The sequence below is a fragment of the Ursus americanus genome, chromosome 8 (genome assembly GCF_024610735.1).
Source record: "Ursus americanus isolate L20-20 chromosome 8, mUrsAme1.1.p, whole genome shotgun sequence".
Taxonomy (NCBI): domain Eukaryota; kingdom Metazoa; phylum Chordata; class Mammalia; order Carnivora; family Ursidae; genus Ursus; species Ursus americanus.
The window spans coordinates 26,635,499-26,656,274 of NC_142134.1; the positions used below are offsets into that span (position 1 = coordinate 26,635,499).

Below are 20,776 nucleotides of genomic sequence, written 5' to 3' on the forward strand. Positions count from 1 at the left end.
AATATACCTACCATCCTCTCCTGGAGGAGTTTCTTAAATCATCGTCCATATTTCAAGCCATATTTTCTAGCTCTTTATATCTTTGTGTTGAATTCTGAGATAAGTTCATTTTATTACTCCAGTGGGTTTATTTTTCTGCTGTGCTCACTGCTATTCAGTTTGCTTTTAAAATTTTATTTTTTAATTTCAATACCTATATTTTTATGGCCAATGTTTCTAATTACTTATTTTTCATAATTATCCGTTCTTGTGGCATAACCCCATATTTTTGTTTTTAAACTTTCATTCTTCTCTCTTGGCTGTAATCTCTTATCTTGCTAATGGCATCAAAGGTGCTTATTTTGAAGTCCTTTTCTGATTGTACTAGTATGTCTATCTTCCTCACTGTCAGCTTTTCTGTTTACCAAGCTTGTTGTTTGTCCTTTATTGTCTTTGTGAAGTGTTTGTGTAGTCATTTTCCACAGGGTATCTCCTCGGAGGGCATCCTGATCTCTTACAGCAAGTTTGTGGTGGCCTCTGCATAGGCTCCACTGGCAGTCTGGCTCCTGTGCAATCCTGGCACTAAGGGCTGCACTCCTCACAGTTCCATTTCCAGATTTGCTCCTGCTAAGGCTCAGCTCCAGACTCCCATAACTGTACAAGCTGTGCTGCAGGAGCCCCAAGTGAAATGGCAGGAGATACTGCTGTCCTTCGCTCAGCCGAGGGTAGAAAGAAGTAGCATCTTTGCCAGCACCCAATTTTACACAAGTTGTACAGATGTGGCCCTGAGCTATGTACACAACTTGTGTGGGCATAAAGATGCCAGCACCTTTTTCCAAGCATTTACCTGGGTCCCAACCCTTTCCTGCCTATGGACCAACTTCACAGCTCAGACTGTTCTGAACTTTATTTGCTCCCCCATTGCTTTTTTCTTTTAAGGAAATATCCTTACTCCAGTCTACAGAGCTCTCTCTTTCTTGTTTTCTAGAACAACTATGTTTATTAATTTTAACGATGTTTTGCTCTGATGTCTGAATTTGTTGCAGATAGGATGGGGTATATCTCAACGTGTGTACAATTCATCATTATTGATCAGAAAGTCATACAAATAATTTCTTTATAAAATGTTCTTTTTATCAATAATATAATATATACAGCATATCCGATATACTATATATATATATATATATATATATATATATATATATATATATCATAAAATATGCAGACATACCTTTTTCCCCATGCATATAGAAATAGAAAAATCCTGCCTGATGGGGTAATAAGTTTTAAAGTCTGTGAAAATCGCTCTTGAAGGTACCATGCTGGAGAACAACCTACTGCCTCTCAGGGAATCCAACATGGCTGGTTTTCTCTCCGTTACTTGATCAGATCAGTTTCACTGGTTGACACCAGAGGTGGTAGCTGGCTCAGGGTTAGGGGCCATGCTGAATGAAAAATAAATCATATCTTTCATCTCCAGACTCACACACAATGCAGCATGATGTGCGAGTTCTAAGAGACATGTAGGAACTGAGACTGTCTGAAGGTAGAGCATATTCATATTTCTATTTTATGTTCACTCTTGGGCATACCTAATTAAATAGAATGTCAAGTAACATGGCCTGCATTATTTAAAATACTATTTCTCATTCTTGTTTTTCACTCTTACTGTTACTTTAAAAATTGATCTAGGTTAAGTGCAAGTACTATGCAATTCATATAACCATATGCTGTGATGTATTAATGATCTCATGTATTTCAAAGGGACTATCTGAGCATTTACCATGGGATGTCAATGGCCATGGTTTCAACCATTAGAGCAGAGCATGAGCTGTGGTAATTGAACAGCTTAGGAATTTAAGTACTCCCCCCAAATATCTGACTTACACTCAGGAAAGTGCTTTCTCACATAGCAGCCCCTAAACCATTCTTAATCAATCAAAATCGAAGCCAAGCAACACAACCTACAATAAAAAACCTACAGAAAATTCTAAACAGCAAGGGCACTGAATTAAAGTTAGGACTTCTTAGTTCTAGGACTAGGTACACAACAACTAGGAGTACGATCCAAGATAAATCACGCGACTGGACATCACATGTAAAGTAAAAGTTACAGATATTGACCCCCTAAGAACACTTCAAATATAAATATTTCATAAAATATTCACTAACTTTTCCCAGAATATAATACACTTATCCATCTGTCCATTCATCTGCTTAACAGGCACTTATTTTTTTTTTCAAGAAACTATTCTTTATTTTAGATAATATCATAAAATTTTTTTCACATCCCCCTACTTGTTACCCTTAATCCTCATCTTTTAGTTGAGAAATGAGGCTTGAGAGAGGGGAGAGAAAAACCACAAAGGGTAAACTTGGCAGCACTAAAGGGTGCTTCCCTCTAACAGACACTTACTGATGGTTTATTATGCATTATGCTCTGTCTGGGTATGGATAGTGCCAAAAATTAAGAAAAATACATGGTCTGTTTTTGGGAGTTCATGATCAAACAAGAGAGTCAGACAACTATAACAGAATATGGCCCTGTGATGTAGAAATGTGTAGGATGAGGTGGGGTATCAATCAGAGACGGCACAACTAACCCGCTTGTGGTGGTGAAGGCTTGTTTCTGATGATTCTGGGGGGCCTTGAAATGTGTAAGGAAAAGGGTAAGAAAAGCTGTTCTAAACAATGGAACCCAACTCTTCAAATAAATATGGACTTCCAAGTAACTTCATAGGTTTAAGGAAACTGAAAAGAGTTTGAGATTGTCAGTCTAGGAAGCAAACTGAAGGCAACAACTGGAGACGGAGCAGGAGTCTAAGTACAACCACCAAACGATAGAGAAGATATTTTATTTCCCACTGTGCACTTAGGAGAGGAGAAAGGCTGATTCTCATTCAATTGATCACATTCCAGTTCAGACACATCCTGAATTTACGAGAGACTTATTCCTCCATTGAAAAAATCAGAAAGAGTGTAGTTTTACGGGACATTCAATTCTTGGAAAAAATTACAGCGGGGTGTATGCCATGATCTGGAGGGACGGGCATGACAGAAGTCCCTGTGGGGAGGACTGAGGAGTCTCTGAGGGACAACACCTAGGTCTGCACATTAGAATCATTGGGGAAGCTTGAATACTCTCACTGATTAGGCTGCATCCCAGATCAACTAATTCGGAACTTCTGTGGGTGGGACATTAGGCACCGGTATTTTGAAGTTCCTCAACTGATTCAAACGTGTAGCCAAGGTTGAGGTCCTGCTCTAAAGAAGGAAGTCAGGTGTATGTGACAAGCTTACACCAGCATAGTATTTATTGTTAGGGGAGAGAGAGTCTAAATAGATGTGAGTGTTCTTAACTCAGATTGGGGTCCACATTCCCCCCCGGGGTCCATTCAGGGTCACTGGAGAGGGAGAAGTCACAAATAAACAACGCCAAGGGCTCTTGCCTTAAAAATTCTAGAGCATGTTTTATGCTCCTCTAAGAGAGAATACCACGAAGGGGCGTTCTTTCCCATTTTGCAATAGGACTTCATGCAGTTCTACCTGAGGGCTCCAGCACACCTAGGATGGGGTGTGTAGTGAAGAGACTGTGTCCAGCCATGGTGACAGCTGTTCTTGGCAGGAAATATGGAACCTGAAACCTATATGAATGTGTTGTGGGGAGAGGGTGCTGGGGAACACCATGTGAAAGCTCACAGGATGTGTCGGGTGGTATGAAAACCCATGAGAGACTCAAAAATAATAGCCAAAGTGTGAGGCATAATTAAAAAGAATTCCACATGGAATCTCTAAAGCTTTAGCACTGCAGGGAAAATATCCACATAGGAAATATTTTCATTATTCCAACTCTTCGCTGAATAGTCACTATGTGAAGGAAATAAGGTAATGGGCCAAACAGACAACAATCTCTTTCTTAACAGAGCCTACATTTTCATTGAGAAGATAGCTAATAAAAAGAATAGATACATAATACAATGTCTGATAATGGTAAGTGCCAGAAAGAAAAATAAAAGGCTGCTATTTTTAGATAGGCCTCTCTAAACATATGCCATTTGAGTAGAGACATGAATGAAAAAGAGTGTTACTATGCAAATAGGTCATTTAAGAAACGTTTTGGTTTCAAGACTACTTTACGTTCTTAAAAATTATTGAAGACCCAAAACAGCTTTGCTTATGCAACTTATATCCCCTGATTTTATCATATAAACAATAAAAACTGATAGATTGTTTAAATATCTATTTAATTCTTTGGAAAAAAAATTAAAAACCTATTACATGTTAAAATAAAAACAATTTAATTAAAATAACTATACAAAAAATTAAAATAACAAAACAAAAAAATTAGTAGGAAGAGAGGCACTGTTTTATAATTTTGATAATCTTTTAATGTTCAGCCAGTAGAAGATAGTTGGATTCTCATCTCTGCTTCTGCACCCAGCAGCATACACATATGTAGTTGGAAAAGGAAGAAGTGTTGTAACAGCCTTTAAAGATAATTGTGGTTATCTTTCTCTGTATCTACACAAAAACTTGACAAGCAATAATTTCTCAAAGATTAGCTGCAATGTGGAATTTGAAGCCATTTCAATGAGCTGTCCATATTCTGTAATATTAAAGTCCAATATTGGTCTATCTTGCATTTTGAATGGATTTGGTGACATCATGCATTGCTTATTTGGAAAACATCTCTTCACTGAGTTATGCAGATGTTCCAAATGCTACCACCTATCATAATATAATAAAAAAAATCATATCTGTTAATATCACCATTAATCTCATGAGAAAAGAAAAAGTTTGTACTGGGAAGCTGTCAAGCTTATAGTGAAAACATTGCTTCTGCAATATTCTAAGTCTGACTGCAATCAAACTATAGCCTAACCCAGAGGGCTAGCACATACCTACCACAACGCACCTGGGTGCCTTTTGTACCCACTACCAGTCTCTGCTTTGGTATCTTCCTTCCCACTGACAAAAGCAGACCATTGAGCACTCTGATTCATTTCCTTCAAAAGCCAATAGAAGGATCTATCTCTACCAGTTGGCACAGACCTCCCCACCCATCCATCTTTCTGGTCTAAAGATCGTACCACTTCCCAGCAGATTGGAAAGACTGTGATAAATATAATGAATGAACTCACTCTTCACTTGAGACCTCACCCCCACAAATAAGGAGTGGCCTTGAACATATAATCACATAACAACCGTTGGAACAAATAGTAACAAGAAGATTGTTCTGTCACACCTATCAACGAACTGAATGGTGTTATTTCTAATTTCGGTCCTCCATAAAGCATAAAAACAATATTATTAAACAATGATTAAGGCCAAACCTCACTGAGTCCACCTCCATAGATGAGCTCAGAGTACAAGCCAAAGTCAGGAAAGAAGGGGCACTCTGAGAGAGTGAAGAAAGTTCTCTGTTCTCTCAGGGATTTAATGCGTGGCTGTTACCTTGCCTACAGCTTTGTTTTGGGAGGATTGCTAGTTGTTTATAACATGCTTTGCAATCTAATAACCAAACAAAAAATAAGGGCAACACACTCATATTCATTTGGAAACACCAAAAATATGCAGAGCATGGAACTCTGAAGAGGCCTGAGATGAAAGCAGGGAAATCACAGGAATAGTTTTTATGTTTAAAAAAAAATGCTCATTAAAAACAAACAAAATAACACTAAATACCCAAAAAGGCCAATGCATATTTTTAAAAAGTGAACACAATCCACAAAAGTAGGTTTGAGAAAGCTTCGACTTCCTCGTAGAGTTCGTGTCCTGCCATCACGACCCCTCCCCACGAGGTCTCACAGGAGTGTCAGGAGGCAGTCCGCTGACATTTGCAAGTTCAAGGATTACTGGCGGAGCCCCTGTCTTCAGGGAACTCGAATGCACTGTGTGGAACAGACTTGTAAAACTGAAATGCACTGTCATAAAAATATACCAGATACATGCAAGGTGTCTCGTTAAAAGTCGTAAAGGGAAAGAAAACTGCAAAGGTCTTTCTTGCCGATTATTTACAAACCCTTGAAAAGCATATGGCAGCCAAACCACCACTTCCTCTGGGGGGTCTTCTGGGGCCCCACCAATCCTGATAGGAGGTCAAGTCCCTCTCTCTATATGCATCTGTGGCCCTGCACTTCCTCACCAATTTTCAAATTCTGCCATTACATTTGCATGCTGCTACTTAATAGCTGTTTAGACCATAAGCTCCATGAGGGTCAAAACTAAGTCTCATTGTACAACCAGCACTTAACACAGTTCCCGACACTACCAGGTGCTCAACAAAGGTGTGGGGTTGAGAAAGGGAGGGAGGTAGAGTGTAGCTTTAGACCAACTTGATGTGCCAATCCTTAGAGGTGGCACATTAATCTAATTGGGAGAAAGACAAAAGGAAAAGAGTCCTATAGGAAAATAGGAGAATCATCAAGGCTTCTGTCCTGTATATTTGTACTTGGTGAAGAGGAGTTAATATGAGAAGGCAATTGAATCCAGTTCAGTAATCGCATATTGGACATCTTCAGATAACAGATAAATTCTTAGAATTCTGACCAATGAATCTGAAGTATTCTTTGTGAGATAAGTTTCTCTTTTCTTGCTAGTGAAGAAGAAAGAGCCTCCAAGAGGACAGTGAACCCTGAGTAGTTCCTCTCATTTGTGCCTTATAATTTAATTGGCTTGGCTGGCACTGCAGGGCTACAGAGAAGGACCAAGAAGGTTCGAGACAGCCCTAAGTGCCTCTGCAGGTCTTGGGGTGTCTGACCTGGCCGCAGGAGCAAGGATAAAGGAGCGAAGAGAAGTGAACAGAAATTCCAGGAGTTCCAAATCCCAAATCCCAGGGGGAAGCATGGATGTGTACCAGTTTTATTCTGCTCTGTGTGGCACGACAGGACTGAGTAAGGTCTGAGTAATTCTTCACGTGGGAAAACAATGATATGGACAACTCTACATTGGGAATTAGGAGTTCCCCCGTAGGGTAGGCAGCTTTGCTATTTGGTCTGTACAAGCTTGCAATCTGACTCACTGGAAAGAACTTGGACTCTGGAGGCAAACAGATCTCCAACTTGACAACTATAAATCATGTGATCTTACACTAATCATAAGATTATATCCCACATTTACAAAAATAAACACAATAACACTTCCTACCCCTTGGCCTAGGTTTGCTGTAAAAGTAAATAGAGGAAGACATAGAGCATGGTGATTGGCGTATAGTAGCATTTGATGAATGACAATTGCCTTTGGCTTCTCAGTTTTCTAATTAAGATCTCAAACACAGTATGAATCTTGCATCATACACAGTTTTACTAACATTAAGTTACTGTAAGTGACCTTCTTTCTATGTAACGAAAATGTCCATCTTTTTGTATCAGTCACTTCAAACCGCTTCTTTTTCCAAAAAAAAAAAAAAAACCCAAAAAACCAAGGTATAATTAATTTTCACAAGTAAATGTCATTGTTAGTCTCCTTTTGGCAATTTCAGCAATTCAATTTAATTTATGAATACCTCTAGCTATTACTGTAAGGTAAAAAACAAATTGGGCTGAAGGGATCACATTTAAATGAACTAAAATCGCCCCAATTTTACCTGTTATGTGACTATGGCCAGCTAATTCCGGGAAACCAGTGTCATAATTAATGAATCATTATCTTTTTGTCTTTTTGAGGGTTTGGGGGGAGCTTTCTTTCCTTTATGTAATTATTCCAGGGTTAGCAGAGTACCAACTAGTTTCCATCTAGAGTTTATAGACCAGAATCCCTGATAAGACACATCTGATGATAAGAAAATAGTTAATGAATATGTAAAAATAAACAAAAGGCTAAAAAAAAATCTTGATTTGATTTATAAATTAAATCGTTGGCCATCAAAGTCATATTAAAAAATGTCCCAGAAGCTTCAGTTTTTCCAACTGAAACACGTATTTTGCTAGAAACAACTATGGGTCTATGACCAAAAACAATGAAGATGAAGGCATAATTTTGCCTTTTTTAAAACAGATTATTAATTCCTCAAGAATGTCAGCATCACTGTGTGACAGGATGAGCTTCGTCACGGCCACACACTATGAGAAGGACATACATGGTAGGCTGTGTTTTAGACAAGCAGAACTAGAATAAAGACAGAGTGATACCCTACTCAGCTGAGGACAATGCCAAGTTCTTGTGTTATCTGAATACATCAATGTGAAATGCTGTTTACTGGCAGAGTTAGAGAACGGTAGTCACAACTCTGCAAGCTTTGCAAATTTAAACTCATGCTAGTTTTTTGTCTTCCTTAAACATGTTCCTTTGGTTTATTAAAAAGTGTTACTAATAAAATGTGGAGTGTGACCAACATAACTTCTGGAGAAACAAACTTCTGCTTGATGCCTGATTTTTCAATCATTATAACACTTGCACGTAAGATAAAGCGATAAGCAAGATAAAAGCACATCCCACTTCCCAAAATCATGGCAGGAAGAGCCAAAAGCAGAACGAAAAATCAAGATTGGAGGCTCTAGAGTAAGATATGGTTCGCAGTCCTCGTTCAGCCCTTCATTATATGACCACGGACAAATCAATTCACTTTCAGCCTTAACTGTATGCATCTATTATATAAGGATAGTAACCTTACTGACCTCCTAGGGATGCTGTGAGATTTAAATAACATAATGTTTCAGAAATGCTTAATAAATATTTGTCATTATTAGTATTAAGATAAATATTATGAATATTAGGGAACGTGGCTGGTTCAGATGGTGGAACTCGTGACTCTTGATCTTGAGGTTGTAAGTTCAAGCCCCACGTTGGGTTATATTTGTTGGGTGAGATGACTTAAAAATAAAATCTTAAAAAAAGTAATAAAATAAATATTAGGAACACTAATATTTAAATAAATAAAAAAAAACAAAATGCCTATCCCGAAAACTCTCTATTCAAAGATTATTTTAAATCTGTTTGATAATCACTACATTAAAAAAATCTCACACTCAGAAATGAGAATGTGTTAATTATTTAATGTTATAGAAAAAAAACTTGCTAATATCTCTGTACATGCTTTTTAAGAGACATCAAGAACTGGCTAGCGCTGGAGATAAATCAGACAAATTTGAAATTAAATAGGTTTTCCTAATGTTTAAAATATTTACGTAAGGACAAAAAAAAAAATGAATGTGCTCCTATTTCTTACAAAGCTTGCCACAATTCAAATCTGGATTTGCCCTCAGCTGACTGTAGCAGAAGGAGGCATTAAGGACACATGTGCAGCCCCTGGGGCGTGAGGCAAGAAGAGCTTCAGCAACAAGGAATGTTCCAGATAAACCGGCAAAGGTGGAGGCCAGGAACTCAAAGGAGAGCAGGGAGAAATTTCCCTTTCCTATCTCTTTCTCTCATATTCTTGTCCCACTCCGTCCTCTTGGTGCTAACTGAAATCTAGAGGACTACTTTCTATTTTTCAAAATGAACTCAAAAGCCACAATTACCCTCAGTTTTGGCATCCCTAGGTCTTCCTGTTTCCCATCTTTCTTTTTAAAATAGGTTTTACTGAGATGTAATTTACACCCCATACAATTCATCCAGTCACATCTCTTTTCATTCCTTCTTTTCTCCCAAGAAAAGCCATTTAATTAGTATATGTAGGGGCGCCTGGGTGGCGCAGTTGTTGAGCGTCTGCCTTCGGCCTTCGGCTCAGGGCGTGATCCCGGCGTTCCAGGATCGAGTCCCACATCGGGCTCCTCCGTTATGAGCCTGCTTCTTCCTCTCCCATTCCCCCTGCTGTGTTCCCTCTCTCGCTGGCTGTCTCTCTGTCACATAAATAAATTTAAAAAATCTTAAAATAAAAATAATAATTAGTATATGTAGCGCCTGGTAGGAGCTGAGCCATCTCCGTTTAGTAAACCTCTCCCACGCTCCTTCGCTCCTCCTCCGTAGTAAAAGGTCAACAACCTCAGAAGACAAATGGACAGCAGGCAAATCTTGCCAGGAACAGGGAATGAGTCATCTTAATATTTTTTGTCTCGTTTCATAATTATAAAATCAATATCTCTTGAGAATTTACTTGGAGAATTCAGAGGAAGATGAAGAAGGAATCAACATTTATCTATCATCTATTACCCATTAGCCAGAAGTAACTACTCCTCTCAAGTTGTATTTTTTCTTCCCTCTTTGTTTTTCTCTTTGTCTGTGTGTGTGTGTGTGTGTGTGTGTGTGTGTGTGTGTTCCTATTTGGATATCCAACAGAGACGCAACCTAATATGACTATTTTCAAACACAACTGGCCATAAGAATTCCGTTTTAGAACTACACCATTGTTCACAGTAAATGTCCCCATGTTGCTGGGTGTTCAGGCTGTTCCCACCTTTTTGCAAAGAATCAGTGATGGATATCTTTGAATATCGTCTCTGTAAACCTCCTTGCAATTCTTTTTTTCCTAAAGATTTTATTTATTTATTTATTTGAGAGAGAGAGTGTGTGCACATGAGTGGGGAGAGGGACAGAGGGAAAGGGAGAGGGAGAAGCAGACACCCCACTGAGCAGGAAGCCTGATGTGGGGGCTCCAATCCCAGAACCCTGGGATCATGACGTGAGCCCAAGTCAGATACTTAACCAACTGAACCACCCAGGTGCCCCTACAATTCTCTTCAGGATAAATTCCTACATGCAGTATTTTGGGAATTGAGATAATGTCTGTTCACAAGCTTATATTCAAAACAAGTTCGTAAATGTATTTACTTGTATTTGAAGAAATTTACTCCAGTTTACTATCTAATCTAGTCCTCATGGTAAACTAATGCCATTTTCTGAGTTCTTTCCAAGCCATCCAGTACTCCTTCACAGAGCTTCCACTAAAAAGTCGGAAAATTTATCATAGAAGGGGAAACTCCTTCAAATAGTTTTTTATTCAAATAAAGTAAATTTGGGGTGATATCTTAGTGACCTAAAAGAACTGTTAGTATACCAGAAGCAATTCTCAATCATTCTGACGTGGTATGCCACGTTATTTTATCACACATATCCTGACCAACTACCCTGAGAAGAATGTATATTATAATGTATCCTTTCGGGGCACCTGGGTGGCTCAGTCAGTTAAACGTCTGCCTTCGGCTCAGGTCATGATCCCAGGGTCCTGGGATCCAGCCGTGTCGGGATCCCTGCTCAGTGGGGAGTCTGCCTCTCCCTTGCTTGTGCTCTCTCTCCTTCCCTCCCTCTCTCTCTCTCCCTCTCTGTCAAATAAAAAAGTAAAGTCTTTTTTAAAAAATAATATATCCTTTGTTGTGTGTGTGTGTGTGTGCATGTATGTGTGTGCATGTATGTGTGTGTATTTTCTAAAGAAAAGGAATCATCCTGGTTATTTTAAAAATAAGCGTAAGTGCGAATTATGAAACACAATAGAAACTCAATAGAAAGATTACTGAAATGCACCTGCCTTTTTTTGCAGTGAAATATCTGATCCCTGATATTGATCACTATCTCAATTTAAAGGGCACATATTAGGCTACTAAGATTGAATTGCCTGCAATCTACACTCAGAGAAGAACTATGACTTATTTGAATTTTTTCCAACCACAGTCATAAAGCCCACATTCATGCAGAGTACTCATTAATCCTCGGGTTTTGTAACAAAGGTAAGTCATTCTAAAATAAGCAATTATTAATTAGCCAAATCAGGAATCCATTTGGGGGAAATGCACTTAGGCGTAAGATGAAGAGCCAGAACCCTTTCTCTGACTACATGAAGGGGTAAAAAGAAAGGACTTTCATAGAAAGCTGCCCGAGGAGATCTGTACCGACACACTGGTTCCTTACTTCTCGTCGCTCCCCTTCACAGCCAGAGCCACACCTAAAGCAGGTAGCCAGGTGCACAGTCAGAGTCTCCACCGCGCATTTCAAACACCGCCTCTGTGCAGACTATTACACAAGTGTTGATATGGGACATTTTGATCCCTGGATTTTTTTTTTTTAATTTTCAATTTTCCTGGAGTTTCATGAGATGAGGGGATGTTATTGCAAAGCCACAACTAATAATGACTGGCTACAGATCTAAGGAAATCATTTCACTTCCTGCCAGTCAACACACGTTTGGGAGAGACATCCCACAGCACCGCACTCTGTGAGTTCACCGCAGGCATGATGACTTCACCAAAGGATGGCTCACCTTCTTACCCACACTAGAAAGGAGAGCTAGGCTATTTTCTTGTTCTTTCTCTGAAGACAGTCATCGTTTCTTCGGTGTTTCTCTGCCGCCTCCCTGCCTTCCCTCCGAACCCTGCAGGTGCAAGCTCTGAGTCAATGATGTTGACGCAATGCTATATTAAACCTTCATGAAGTGGAACAGCCCCAAACAAGGTATGGAGGAGAGTCTAAGGCTGAATGGACGTGAAAGAGATCATCTGCTTCTATAAAGGCTCTCCTCAACTTCTAGGAAAGAAGCTTGAAACCAAGGTAAGCACCTGTGTTCCGAGGAAGGACGCATACTCATTCAGCAGTGAGTGTTCTAGTCCCCAGTGCCACGTTCTTACTAAAATACACAGCTAAATAAGACACGGTCCTGGCTGCTGGAGGTCGCAGTGCCGTGGGAGTCACTTCAACGTTGTCCCCTCGATGCTGTCCCTGTAATTCTCACTATTCCATACCCATCACAGGTATCATGTAGGTCCTGTTTTTCCATTCCGCTTCTCCTCTTTTATTATTTTGTTACACTTCAGAATTTGTACCCACCCATCTTCGACTCCTCCCACACCTGCTTCCTTTCTATGAGCTCTTCCTTGTCCGTGCTCACACCACACACCCAGGATGCAAAGCCAGAAAGTCTTTCCAGTCTACTTTCTGTTTCTCCATCTCACTTTCAGCTCCCCCTGTATTTAGTGCCATGTCAGGCCTGCTTCCAGCTTCATCCCTGCCCAGAGGCTGCCAGAGTAGCCCTTCTAGAATTTAAACATGATATGTTATTCCAATGCTTGTAAACTATTTAAAAGTTGCCCCTGGCCTGCAGGATAAAATCCAAATCTCTTCATTTCTTCTGCTGTCTGGCCTTTCCTAAAGATTCAGCTTCATCATTCTCCACCCACAGACGGCATCAATCACTTTGACAGGTGTCTAATATTTTCTTTGATACACGCGTAGTGTTTTACAGCTAGAAGCTGCTGGAAGTCCCCTTCCCTTGGATTCTGCCCAGTGACTCTCTGCTCCTTCTGTGGGTTGGGACCCAGCTCTGCCATTTCATCTTCAGAGGCAATGACATGGTCATCCCTCCTCCGTGGTGCTCGCTCTCTGTCTCTCTTGGTCTCCGTCTCTGTCTGCCTCTCTCTCTCCCCCTGGGTGTGTCTCCATCCTTCTTGGTCTCTCTCTCTATCTCTCTCTTGGTCTCAGTCTCCCTCTCTCTTGGTCTCTGTCTCTGTTTCTCTTTGTCTGTCTTCGTCCTTCTTGGTTTCTGTCTCTCTGTCTCTCTTTCAATTTCCCTTTTTCTAGATGATGGATAGATAGCCAAACACACACACGCACCTCTAACACTATTAGTGAACCATGTTACACTAATTGGTTTGTACCTCATCTTCTTCTCTGTTAGACTCTGAACTCCTCAAGAGCTGGGACTATATTTTACAGATCTTTGTTTTCCAGCACCTGATGTAGGGCCTACTATAAGTAGTGGCAAAATTAATATCTGGTGAAATATCACTCACACTACAGCACCGCTTATAATAGCAGTAAATGAGAAATGACATGTGCATCTATCAACAGAACATGGACACTCAGTCAGCGGAGTATCACACAGCTAGTGCTACGTGGGTCTACGTAAACAAATCTCTAAAACTCAATGTTAATCAGAACAAAACAAGTTTGCAGAGATATCAGCATGTAGAAATTAAAAACATCTATAATGATATTCAGATTTGACAAATCTGGCTGGTAGGTGTGTATAGGTGGTGACATTATTCTTTGGCTCACTTTTATGTGCATTTTTAATATTTTGTCATGTAAAATTTTAAAGACCTAGCCATAAAAACATCGCAAAGATAATACCAATGGCTAGAGACATAATCTTGAAAGGGCTCTTCCTCCCTGTGATACACACATATGCAACCAAGTAGAATTAGCCATAATTAACATATCATTAAACAATTTAAAATATATTTCAAAGGAAATCTATATTTCCCCATAAAAAGAGAGATCTTTGATCTAATTGCTCTTTACTGAAGTTCTCTTGGATACTGCTGTTGAACACTTGCTCTACTTAAGAAAGGAAGTAGATATATGTGCAAAGAGAAGACACTCCAAAGAAAAAAATCAGTCTCTGCTTCCCACATAATGATATCAAGTAAAAACACTTGGTGACAAAAAGATTGGAACCCCTTTTTCACAAGTCCATGCAATCATAACAAGTAAAGGAAAAAATATATATATATAACAAGTTAAGGAAAAGAAATAAAGCTCTGGGATGCTTCTTAGGTGCTCAATTTGGGGGGGGGATGTTTTTGCTTATTTGAGGTTAACACGGATCAAGGGAAAATGTACAAGTTCGTACACACATTTTACAGTCTACATACCCAATTATTGGCAACTTGAATAAGCCTTTTGGTGCTAGATGACAAATTTTCATATATTTTCATTTAAAACATATTGTAATTTTAGTCAGAGGGTCACAATACGATGTCAGACTGAAGGGAAGGGAAACTACGTTTATTTCATACCAGTTAGGTGCTAGGTTCTTAATTCTTACAGCAGCCTGTACCTTTTTACAATAGTGGAAAATGCAGCCTAGAGAATTAAATGTGATTTTTAAGATTAACACTCAATTTACACCCAGATCCTCCTTACTTTTTACATTTTTTTAAAGATTTTATTCATTCCGAGGGAGGAGGGAGGACCAGAGGGAGGGGGAAAGAGAGTCTTTTTTTTTTTTTCTTAAGATTTTATTTATTTGAGAGACAGAGAGAGAGAGGGAGAGAGAACAAGTGGGGGGAGGGGCCGAGGGAGAAGCAGACTGACAAGCAGGGAGCCCGACATGTGTTAAGCACAAAGCTTTAAATATCAGTTTTGTTTCTGAGAATATAAGTAATCTTTCATCAGCAAATAAAGAACTAAAGACCAATCTAATAAATATTATGGGTTCCTTGTGTAAATAATCATGGGTGTTTACAAAGATGTCCACAGTTGTTTACTGCAATGTTTATAATAGTTAAAAACTGGGAACAACCTAAATGTCCAACCATCAAGAACTGAATAAATAAATTATATCTACAGCACAGAATACTACGAAGTCAGTAGAAACCACGCTTTAGAAGAATGCATTTTATGAGGAAAGGTACACAGTGTGGAGCCATAAAACGCAAAGAGTCCGTGCAGGGTGAAAAGAAATGTGTATATATGTCTATTTACATGTAATTATAAACTAGTGGAAGGCCCAGCATCAAACTGTTAACTGCCGTTGGCTCTGGCTGGCTTATTGTGCATGTTTGCCAGGTTTTTACGGTAGGGATAGTTAGGAGAATAATCAACAGGTAAGCACCTTCTCATACACGGATGAAGCCTATTTGTTGTGGATTGGGGAGGCTCTGGGGATGGATTGTGGGGGCTACACTGGGGGAGGGGGAGGAGGTAGAGAGAGGGAGAGGGAGAATGAGGCAGTGAGAAAAGGGCTGTGAGAACAAACCCTTCACCTAAGTACCTCTCCCTTCCCTACCCCTCACAAAGTCAGATTGCTTCAAAAGAGAGAGAGGCAACCAGGGACTCATCCAGGGACAACAGAATACACAGCTATGAGCAAAAGCAGGTGTCATCCTGAGAAGCCACAAATCTTAAGGTAAAATAAAGCTTTCTGGGGTGCCTGGGTGGCTCAGTCGTTAAGCGTCTGCCTTCGGCTCAGGGCATGATCCCAGCATTCTGGGATCGAGCCCCGAATCGGGCTCCTCCGCTGGGAGCCTGCTTCTTCCTCTGCCACTCCCCCTGCCTGTGTTCCTTCTCTTGTTGGCTATCTCTATCTCTGTCAAATAAATAAATAAAATATTTAAAATAAATAAATAAAGCTTTTATGACGTTGGTCTCTTATCTGTAAGTCATGTCCTTTATTTATTTATTTATGTTTATGATGACCAGTCAACTTTGATACTATGTTAGTAGAAAAGTGTCCCAAAGTATATTCCTTTAGTTCCATCGAAGATGTAGGTTAATAATCAACTGGTTTATTATTTCTAAATTTTTGTTTAAATTCAGGTGCAATGGCCTAAGGACTAACATATAACATATTAGCATATACCATTTATTGAGTATTTGCAATATGCTAGGCACTGTGCCATGTTCTTTGCCTAGATTGGCTGGCTTAACAATACTATGTTAGAGATTATTACTCTTCACATCAAAAAGACTGAGGCTCAGAAACAGGATGATTTGACCAAGGTTACACAATTAGCGAGTGGCAGACTTGGAATTTAAATTCTGGGATTCTTACTCTAGTAAGGCCTATGATAAAATGGAGACAAATGACACACTTAGGAGGGCAGGAAGAACTTCTAAGTGGAGAATCAGAGGCCAAAGGGGCAAGATGAAAAATAAGAAATAGGATATGCAAAGAACAATAGCATTCGTGAAACCATGAAATGTGCTGGCATCCACTTGGGAAGCACCCAGGGCTGTAAGGGAGTAAGTTCCACTCCCGAGTTGCATGAGCTGTGGATGGTGGAACAGACGATTTCCAGGCCCCACCCCTGGGAATTTCTCAGTGTCCTGGCATTCTACTCTAAGGAAGAGGAAATCTACCAGAAGGAAAACTCTATTGAGAACCTATGGTGATGTTTGATGGGAGTGTACCCAAAAGTTGATGATATGATGGGAGAAGTCGTGAAAAGAAGTTGGTTGGTCACCTTTATTTTATGACGAGTAAGTATGAATCCTCCAAATTACTCTACTGAATTGCCTATTTATCCTGTTTTATATTACAGTGTCTATCATTAAAAGTGTTGCAATAGAGACGCTAGAGTTACGACTGTAAAGGTTCATTCATCCTGCTGCAGGGGATGGCTTAGTGGACAGAATGCCAGCTTTCACCAACTATGACACTCTGTATCCACAGGTTAATATGCAAGTGGCATTGACTCAGCAGCTCATCTTCTGAATGAAGCTAGTTCCACAGTTTACTCATACTGGCAGAGGGTCTTTCAGACAGTGTCTGGAAAAAACCTGCCGATCCTGCTTGAATAATGAAGATTCCTAGAACTTTTACAGACTTAGGATTTCCCCCAGTGTCCTGGAAACATGAGATAGAAGTGAATCAAAGGGTCTTCTTACACTCGTAGTGAGTACGGGACAGCCGGGGCTAGGCAGGGAGAGATAGGTAGGGGGCCACGGGATCAGGCTCACAAAATTCAAAAATGCAGGAGATGAAAGGAAACCAGAGATAAGGGAACAAACCAGAACCCTGCCCTAAGTGTCAGAGGTGGGGGTTTGTTATATATAATAGCTACTTGTGACAAACCAAGAATTACCCGACCCTAAAAAGGAAGTAAGCCGTTGAAAGTGTTATCACTAGTCCTTACTCAATGGCGCTATCAATAGAGATGTCAAACAGATTTAAGTTCCCTGGTTAGCTTTCTATAAGAGACCGTCCCTAAAAGCCCTCAGTGGCAACCGTGTCAGGACCCCTCTCACTGCAGACAGCCTTTTCTGTATCCTTGCTTAATAAAACTCTGTCACTTTACTCACTCTCCTTTCTCCGTGGGAGTCATTCTCCGACTCCGTGGGACAAGAACCTCGCTCTCCCACATCGTTAGCACTGGTGCCCTACTCTGGCTAGCTCTCCCTTCTTTATCACCAGTCTCACATGCAGCCGACGCAGCCTTCCCTTAAACCACTGCTTTCAATTCAACTCTTCAATAGTCTTACTATATTTTAGATGTCTGTACAGGCTCTTTCGTCACCCTGCTCAGAATTCCTAACCTTGTTATTTCAAATCAAATCAGTTCAATCATCCACTTAATGATACAAACTGCTCTTGTATGAACAAATCTTTCACCTTTATGACTTTTTCAACTTACTTTTACAATGACAATCTAGGAATGTTTAGTAGTTACCAAAAAATGCTACCACTATGTGAATCAACCAATAACTAGAACGATTCCATCTTTATAAAATTATATGCTTAAAAATTCATCAGCTAAATTTGTATCAATTTGAAGTCCTTGCTCCAGTGGTAATTTCAAAATGAATACAACACACATTAATTGAGTACTCACTATGTGTCAGATATTCTTTGAAGCACTTACATACCACGTCAAAAAAAAACTCGCGCACACACACAAAAACCCAATCCCGTCCCTGCAGCAGTCTAGTGAAGGTGACGGACAACCATAAACAGATGTTAAGGGCCATAACTACGGTACAGTAAAGCGCCCCAGAAACACATTAATTCTCTCTGTGAACTCAGAGAGCAGTTTTGAGGAGAGGCTTGAAGTTTCTTATTTCTAAATGCGTGGTTTGACAGGATCGGATTTTCAGATTTGAGCTTCTAAATTAATCTAAATCCTGAATGTGCAGGGAGATGTTTCAAAAAAGAAGCGATACAGAGTTAAACCTGGACGGATAGGACCATGGGAATTTGAGAAACTGGAGGGGTGAGATGAATACTAACAAGCTAATTTTATTCATGCCTCAGGATCTTCACACAATGATTTCTTTTTTTACTTTTTCCTTCTGCAAGCCCATTCCGGGATTTCATCACTACATTCGTCATTGTCATCCCTCAGACATTATCGATCTTTCTGATACATCACGCACCACTCCTCCTTCTACTCTTCTTGACTCCTTGATGGGACTGCTTCCATATATGCTGACATTCTAGTTATGCCAAGGATCCAACCCTCCCTGTTCCAGCTACCTCTGCCATTAGATCACTATCTCCTTCTTTAATACCCACTGCTAATTGTATTTGTTTATTTCCCACACAGAATGCAAAGTGGTTCATTTAGTAAGATTTCAGCCCTATGGTCTGGTGATATGGAATTTCTTTTTTATGTTAATTTATGCATTCTTCATAATTTCACTGTTATTTACCGATATCGACATATTTTATCCTTAAATTCTCTAGGTGATTAGTAAGGACATGGAAATGAGCAACCCTTAGTTATTTCTTATAAACTCTCAATTTTCTTCCCCCAAATTTCTCATTATCCAAATATTTACTTATTTCTTCAGGACCACTGCAGGGTCATCTACCGGGCTGTCTTCCAGCATTCGGCATACCTTTGTGTCTAGTTACAGGCATCAGGGCTGGAATACAAGGCAGGGCACAAGGCTTGTTCATACTACCGTCATTCAAAATGTCCTGCAGCCAGGACCGGGATGGAGTGTGGTAAACTCCATCGGAGTGTGGATGGAGTATGGCTGTCTGCAACAGCGGCCACCTGCCTGGCGCCCTCTGGTGGTGACAGGATGCCCTGACTGGGATGGCTGCCAGACAGAACCTCAGTACTGGCTCTGCACCTAACTGGCCTGAGTACCTCCTGGCTCCTATTCTGTTAATTTCATACAGCTTGGTCCTTCCTTTCCCTTCCCTACCTTCGTTTTCCTTTTTCTTTTCCCGTCTTATTTTTTAACACCTCGTACTCTGTGCTGATTTAGGCCTTTACATACAGTGAGCCTACAGGAGACACGGAAGGATGATGACAGCGGTGGCTATAATGGCTGTGACAGAAAGCTCGCTTTAATCACAGGAGAATGTCAGTGGTTCTTGAAAGAGGATCCCCTATCTGCGATTTCCCACGACAAGAAAAACATAAGCATGAATGCACACTGAGGGATTTTTATCTCACTAGAAGATAATAGTCATTCAGTATTATAACTGAGAAATAGAAACTAAGATCGGCGGAGAAATATTCTTTACAAGCTGTTAACATTAGAGTCAAGTAGCACCTTTTAAAGATAATGTAAATTTCATTCTGTCTAAAGTTTGAGATGAACAAAGAGGATCAAAAACACCTCTCTACTCACCAAATTCTGACTCCGTATGTGAATCCAAGTGTCTCTAAAGAGAAGCCAGTTTAATATTTGTCTTCTGCAAATATACCAGCTGCTGCAGCAGTATTTCACTTACTGTTATCCGGGGTCTGAAAAAGTTTATTGCTTCTCTAAACATGCCTGTCTTCCTTCTGTCAATCCCGTTCAAAAATTTGCATTTAATATCATCTGAATATAACTTCTCAGAAAAACTGGAAATGTGGTTACCTGTACCAGCTTACTGGGGACTTCTGGAAAAGGGTATATTTGTATTTTTACTCTATCGGGAGGCAAATTACTCTTCCTGGAGTCATCCCATATATATTCTGAGTACCAAGAAGGGCCTATATCAGAACAAGAAAGTAAACTAAACGAAGTTAAACTATCATTATCCTCTTCATCAAGCTCAATTTCTTCTGGAACTTCTACTCTCCCTTTATAGTTTGTAACCACCCAGCAATTCAAATGTAAAGTCTAGAAATTACCAATAACATCTAATTGATAAACAAAATGAAAAGGGCTCTCATTCAAGCCTTGGATAAAGCAAGAAGAGTCAGAATTGTCTGCGGTGTAGAAATACTACATGGCAAGAGTAAAGGGAGAAGTAAAGGGTACAATTATTTTGTATTTCGAATATAAAACAAATTAGGAAAAATCCTAGATTCCGTAAATGAAAACCCAATACCTCTTCTCTGTTCCTCCTCTCGCCCCTCTCGAGTCCGCGCTCTCTGACATAGTTTAAGCACTCTTTTAAAACTGTAAGCCAGGCCACATCAATCTCCTGCTCTCAGCTGTCCTTGGCTTATATCAAAGTCCTTACCAAGGTCCTACATGA

General features: G+C 39.9%; 1 protein-coding gene across 4 annotated transcripts in view; it reads right to left on the reverse strand.

The window, feature by feature from the left end:
* MTHFD2L (methylenetetrahydrofolate dehydrogenase (NADP+ dependent) 2 like) overlaps window positions 1-20,776 on the reverse strand; it is a 124,730-nt gene that overhangs the window by 46,630 nt on the left and 57,324 nt on the right. The gene's annotated exons all lie outside the window — the stretch shown is intronic.